Source organism: Humulus lupulus, chromosome 3 (genome assembly GCF_963169125.1).
Source record: "Humulus lupulus chromosome 3, drHumLupu1.1, whole genome shotgun sequence".
Taxonomy (NCBI): Eukaryota; Viridiplantae; Streptophyta; class Magnoliopsida; order Rosales; family Cannabaceae; genus Humulus; species Humulus lupulus.
This window is the reverse complement of record NC_084795.1, coordinates 50,435,424-50,442,844: the sequence shown is the minus strand read 5'-3', so window position 1 is coordinate 50,442,844 and position 7,421 is coordinate 50,435,424. Positions and strand designations below refer to the sequence as shown.

The window sequence follows — 7,421 nt, the reverse complement described above, 5'->3', positions numbered from 1 at the left end:
ACATTGATCTTACTACTTCCCCCACACTTATACTTTTGCTATACTTTTTTTTCATATTTCTCAGTGCAGATTTTTTTTCTATTTTTTTTTCTTTTCAATTCAATTCATTGGAAGAAATAGTAAATCATATACTTTCACATTATAATCCAAAAAACCAATACAACTTCCCATTCTTACAATCCATAATCCAACCCACCAAATCAAACAATCATATAAAACTATGGTGTAATGGTCACAAAAAGGATAAAAATTTTAAGCTGCAAAAGGTTTAGATATAGGCTTATAAAAGAAAAAGATTAGTCATTACGGCTCAAAAATGGGAAACTAGGTATTCAATTTCATAGGTAAGTTTGAAAGGCTCAAACGATCCAAAGAACATGCCTTAATCATCTTCCTAATCATGTGTACTTAGGATTTCCCCTCAAACAATTAATCAATGGTTTCTAGAGTGGTCGAGACTATATATATAGATGATAGCATGCATAAATATCTCCAAACAATAGTGAAAAAGTAAATCTAATTGAACACATTATGTTTAAAATTAAAGATCAAGCTTAAGTAACAACTAGACAAGAGTTAAGCAAACAATTCATGCAAAATTCATCAATTTCCTAAACATATTCTTATCTCAATCAGAAGTTTTATCATTGACAGACAACTTTCAACAAAACCTTGCTTATAACAACCTAAAAAAAATGACACTAAAAACAACTAAACAACACAAACACAAACACAAATAACAACTAAAGAAATGACAAATAAAAATTAAACAGACAGTTTTCCCTTCCCCCACACTTAATTTATGCATTGTCCTCAAGGCATATACTAAATAAAAAATCAGTGCAAAATAAAAAGATAAAGGTAAGAAAAACTCCCGCAAGTTTGCTTTGTTTAATGTCGTTAGCTCGACTGAATGATGTGGTCAAGATCTTTATGTTGGGTATTTCAATGAAGTCTCCTTCTCCTTTATCTTACCAGGAGAATCAAACACATTGAATTTGATAACGTCACCATCAAATTCCATTGTCAGTGTTCCAGCTCTAACATCCAGCTTTGTATTTGTTGTCATCAAGAATGGCCTCCCAAATAAAACCGGTGTCGGGTTAGGTATTGATGCATCCCCCATTTCAAGTGTATAGAAATCTGTTGGAAAGACAAGTCCAACAACCTTCACCAGCACATCTTCAACTACCCCTAAAGGATAAGCATTAGTGCGATCAGCCAGTTGAATAATAACTCCTGTCTCCTTTAGTGGCCCAAGATTTAAAGAAGCATATGTTGAATATGACATGACATTAATCGATGCTCCCAAATCAATCATACACCGCTCAATCCTTTTATTCCCAATCATACAAGGAATTGTAAAGGTTCCAGAATCCTTGCATTTTGGTGGTAGTTTCTTTTGGAGAACGGTATAGACATTCTCCCCCACATTTATCTTCTCATCACCCTTCAATTTCTTCTTATTCGTGCACAAATCCTTACAAAAAATTAGCATGACGTGGCACTTGTTTAATAGCATCAAGTAATGGAATGTTTGCCTCAACTTTTCGAAAAGTCTCAAGAATTTCATTGTCAGCTTCCTCTTTCTTAAACTTTTTCAATTTGCTTGGAAAACGTGGACGAGGGACATAAGTTGGCATAGTTGGTTTATGTGATGTTTTTTGTGTTGATGGTTCATCATAGATGGAGTTGTCTACTACTCACTTTTGTACTAGAGCTGTCGATAAAGGTTGTGTGGGTGGCTCATATTGTATACCACTTTGCAGTGTTATTGCACTTACATTTGCTCTTGGGTTCCTATCTAGTTGGGGAGGTAATCGTTCAGAATTTTGAGTTTCAAGCTTGCTCAGAGATGTAGCAATCTATCCTAATGTGTTCTCCAAATTCTTGAGAGACACTTGAGTACTCTAAAGAATTACTTGAGTTTGTATATTGGAAGCTACCAAAGTTTTAAGCATGTTTGACATTGATGGTTCTAGAGCTTGTGGGACTCTAGTAGGAGGTTGTTGATGACAAGGTACATAGGCTTGTTGAGGCCTTTGTTGGGAATTAAACCCTGGTGGTCTAGTAGGAACAGTTTGTTGTTGGTTCCCATATCGAAGATTAGGATGTTCCTTCCATCCTTCATTATAAGTTATAGCATAAGGGTCATACCTTTGCCTAGGTTGCCCTGGGAATCTTCCCATTGCATTTACATGCTCATTGGTATCCTATTGAAGTGTGGGACATGCATCAGTAGGATGCCCCACCAACTGACATATGCCACAAGGTCTCATTTGATAACCTAAAGCCATTTGTTGAACCATACTAGTTAATTGCGCCAACTGCTGTTCTACTTTAGAGTTTGTCTCATTTAATCCCTTAACTGAAACTTCTTGATGAACTCCAAACTATTGAGAATTAGCTTCCATATTAGAAATTAAGCTTCTGGCTGCAGCATGAGTCTTGTCCACCAGTGCTCCCCCACTTGCTGCATCAATCATGCTCTTATCCAATGGAAATAGTCCTTCATAAAAGTATTGGATTAGGAGTTGTTCACTTATTTAGTGGTGGGGGCAACTAGCACATAGCCTCTTAAATCTCTCCCAATACTCATATAATGTCTCCCCAGTCTGTTGGTGAATGCCACAGATTTCCTTCCTTATACTACCAACCTTGGATGCGGGGAAGTAACGCTCCAAGAACAATGTCTTCAATTCATTTCAGGAATTAACAGTTCCAGGAGGAAGGTAATAGAGCCATTCCTTTGCACTATCCTTCAAAGATAATGGAAATGCTCTTAATTTAATCTGCTCTTCTGTTACTAAAGCTGGTTTCATACTAGCGCAGTCTATGTGAAATTCAATCAAATGCTTATTCTGGTCCTCTCTTGGTAGCCCATGGAAAGATGGTAGTAAATGTATGAGGCCCGATTTGAGTTCAAAGTTAACGTCCAATGCCGGATATTGAATACACAGAGGTTGATGGTCTAGATTTAGCGATGCCAACTCTTTCAACGTCCTTTCTTGAGCCATCTGAGACTTAACTGATGTTTCAGAGTCTGAATCATCGTCAGATGGTAATGGTATTTGTACTAGAATGACTCTCTTTGAAGGTTGAAATAGTGGATTGTCAGTGATAGTTCTTGAAGAGCGGGATGACGATGTCTCAAGATATTGCTTTATGGCATGCTGTCTTTCTTGAGTATCCTTGCCAGACATATACACACCTACAAATAATAATAAAAATTAACTATTAAGTATGTAGTTAATTAAATTGAATAATAAAATGACTTACAATAATCCCTGGCTACGGCGCCAAAAATTTGATGTGTGTTGTATGCCGTATAAAATTTAAATATATATATATATTTATTCACTTACACCAACTACTTCAATATAGCGGTAAATAAGAGTCGAACCCACGAGGACTATGATCAAATTATTATTCAAAATAATACTAGACTAAAATTAAAAATGGGTTTTAGTTTTAATAGCTGAAAACATAAAATGAAATAAATATCAACGATTGAATAACTAAGGATATAATGATATTAAAGAAATAGTCAAGAGTTACTCTCTACCTTCAACAATCAATCTATCAACAATGATGAATAATATTCCCTATTCCCAATTAAACTATTAACCCCGCAGATAACACTTAAACAGTCAATTATCCCAGTTTCTCTAATATAATTAATTAAAGCTAAGCACTCTTAATTAATCCTTTTTACCCACCAATAAACCCATTAAGCACGTAATCTATTTAACCTAGTAAAAGCATTACACTTTGTGGAAACAGGTTAATCTAGGCAACAAATTCATTAAGCATGCAATTCATTTAACCTAGGTTCTATTTTTCCTCACAATTAAAATACCTGTCACAATACCTTAATTGCAATTTATCACTTTACTTAGAATCATAAACTATTAGGTGAATAGAAATCCTAAGATGATAGTATAACAATGCAAAACCCCAATTAGTGGCCATTTAAACAAGATTTTACAAGATCCATGACATTCAAATAGAAAAATAGAAGCAATTTAATATAAGGGAATAAAAGGAATAAAATTCAGCAATGCATTCAAGATCTCATGTCTAGGGTTTTGAAATAACCCTTAACTATAAAGAAAACTACTCCATAATCATATTCATATTCATAAACATAAATATTTAATGAAAATAAAAGAGTTTTGAGAAGAAAGAAAAACTAGATTGAAGAATATAGATGATGATGTTTTTCCTCCTCCTCTGCTGCTCTAGCCTCTAAAAATCGCAATCCAAAGTTATGATAAATGTAACGCCCCAACTCCAGGGACTGTTACGGTGTGCCTTGTAAACAGTGCTAAACTCGCTAATCGAGTTATTTGGCCAAAATCATGTAACTAAGTATGATTAGCGGTTTAGGGGTTAAGATGTAACGTTTCATTAGAACGTTTAATATATATGTTGGGATCCCAAAGTTATAATTTCAGAGTCTGCTACAAGAAAATATTTACAACAGGCCGTTCTATGCGGCAAAACAGGGTTTAACCCTAGTTCCTCTTTAAACCTCAGCCGTGGCGAACGAGCAGCTGCATATGTACACGTCATCACCTAAGCTCTTCAACTCAAGGATGGTCCAACTTTCTTTTGCCTTTACTTGCACCACATAGCACCTGTGAGCCGAAGCCCAGCAAGAAAACACAATATAACATGATATAATATCAACAGTGATTGTATTAATTATTCAGGACCAACAGTCCAAGCAAATAGGTGACTATCGCAAAAGTCACAAATATGGGGACAGCACCCTTTAGCCATGTGACGATAGGATCACTAGGGCTTAATAAGTAAGTGAGAATCTCACTAGTTTTAACAGGATAGGTGCATGGTGATTAGTCACCAACATAACCTTCCTCCTGACTCTAGAGTCATAACTATGGAACAACGTTCCCTAGCCATGTGACAAACAGTCACCAGGGCCGTATGCCCTGGCTCTGAATAACTAGTCTCAGACTAGCCAAGCACTTATAATTTTCATTGACCTTCCAGTTGGTCCAACATTAATACCCCATATGAGTCATTCAATGCTGATATCGATTAGATCTAATCTTCATTTGGCTCGGCGTTCATAACGCTATGCCATTTCTAACTCTTAGGTCAGTAAAACACGACCACTGTTCAACTCATTGTGAACTTGACTAATAAATCACAGCTTCACAAATGGATCTAACACCGTTGTCGATTCTGACTGATAAGTCAGTGCCATACACAAGTAATCCATGCCACCAAACATATATCACATGTCCAATATTCATATACAAGGTATTCAGCATGCTTACTCAACAAGTACTAGTACAATTAGGACCATGCATGAACACAGAGGCTCAAGCTCTGAATGATATCATACTCAGTATATAAAGCATGTCCTAATCACATGTTTCTCGTGCATCATATGCATTATATTTAACAATCCAACATGCATCGATAATAGCCATGCATGTCACATTTAATAATCAACCAACATGTGTCAAGAATAGCCATGCATGTCACCTTTAATAATCAACCAACATGCATCAATAATAGTCATGCATGTCACATATACACAGGGTGCAGTTTTCTTACCTTTGGTCCAAGCACAGGTTACCAATAAACGAGCCATAAACACGACCCTGATTCCAAGTTTCTAGTGATAACCTAGTCACAACCATAATATAAAATCTCATCAAAATGAGTAAATAAATACTTCCAAACCCAACCCAAGCCTCCGAGACATCGAATCCCACTCAATTAGGTAGTAGGATCGATCCCAGGCCCTTAGAGTTAAGTTCCCATCACAAAAACACATTTCTGGCATTTTTTTTCCCTTAAGGGCCGCAGCCCTACATGGACTATGCTGCGACTCGCCCCCCTGGCAGAGCCTCCTCCACCTTCTTCAAGCTAGGGCCGCGGCGCCCAAGAACAAGGTCGTGGCCCAACCTCGCACCAGCCACTTTTCCTCGTTTTTCCACTTTTAAACCTATCCAAACATCTCCAAATCCCAAAATCAAAGTTCCCAAACATCCCCATGATCCAAAATCCATAAAACCCAAGTCTCAAATCACCCAAAAACACATCAAAACACAAAATCCAATTCAAGCTTAAAAACTTTTAAAAACTTAAAACTTAAATCTTGAATTACCTCCAATTGAGTTGTTTCCAACTAAATCCGCTAGCTAATAAGCTTCTAATCTTTCCTAGGATCGCTATGCCTCGATCCTCGCTTGAATCCAAGTTCTAGAACTCAAGTTACCTTCGAAAATGCAATTGGGAGACGAAAATGGAAGTTTAAGGGAGAGAGAACGTACAGAACGTTCTTTTATTCTTTTAAAAGGTTACTTCAAGCTTAAGTAGCCTCAACCATATCCTAACACTCGGGGTCCCGAAAACACCCCCGGGGACAAAATAACCAAAACCTCTAGAATTTCCCCCTGATCTTACTAACTCCCAATTTACCACCAAATATTTATTCCCATTACCCAATAACCCGGTAATGCTCTAAATACCCCTTGACTTACTCCAAGTCAAGAATAAATCCCGTTGTAACTTTCCCACTAGCTTACCTCCTAAGATCGTCTTGTGCTGGGTAACCCTGACATAACCAAATAATAATAAAGCACCACACGCATATCACATATATGCCAAATATGCCCGAAATGGCCAAAATATGAAAATCACCCAATTACTCAGAAATGGGTTCACATGCATATTTAATACACCTAAATATGCATATTATCATTTAATAACATAATAAAACAATTATGGCCCTCCCGGCCTCCTAATCAAGGTCCCAAACCTTATTAGGAAGGGCATTACAATAAAAGTTAACCCTAATCCCTTTTATAGCCTATGAAAAATTACATTTAAAATTTGAATTTTAAGGAAAATTTTGTCGCACGGCCGCGGCCAGTGATTCTTGGCGGCCGCGGCCGCTAGCAAAACGTATTTTCCAAAAAATCGGCTCTGGCCGCGGCCACTACGTTCTGTCCCCTAGGCCGCGGCCGTAGCAAGTTTTCCCATTTTTCGGTTTTCTTCTGCTGCAGTGACCAAAAGTGTTTTAAGCATAACTTACTCGATATAACTCATAATTGGACGATTCAAAAAGCTATAAAAATCTAAGAAAAAGATCTAAAACTTGTATTTATATGTATATTTCCAAAAGAGTATTTTAAAAATTATCAAAATCAAGTGTGAAGTTTCATACTTGTAATTTCAAGCTTAACCATTGCTTGTAAAACATCACAAATTCATTCATTTTTACCCAAATGTCTTGAAAATCCTAAAAACACAAAATACACTAATTAAACATATATAAATAAATAATCAAGTGCATAATAATGGAAGAATAATGAATTAAAAATAGACAAATTTGGTACTTATCACGGCCATACTTCCAAGCTCACCCAATCACAGTTTTG

General features: G+C 36.5%; 1 non-coding gene across 1 annotated transcript; it reads left to right on the top strand.

Moving 5' to 3' along the window:
- Positions 1–2,544: 2,544 nt before the first annotated feature.
- Positions 2,545–2,651, top strand: LOC133828293 (small nucleolar RNA R71). The gene has a single exon (XR_009890921.1). It is a non-coding gene; the product is annotated as a small nucleolar RNA R71 (small nucleolar RNA).
- The last annotated feature ends 4,770 nt before the right edge of the window (positions 2,652–7,421 follow it).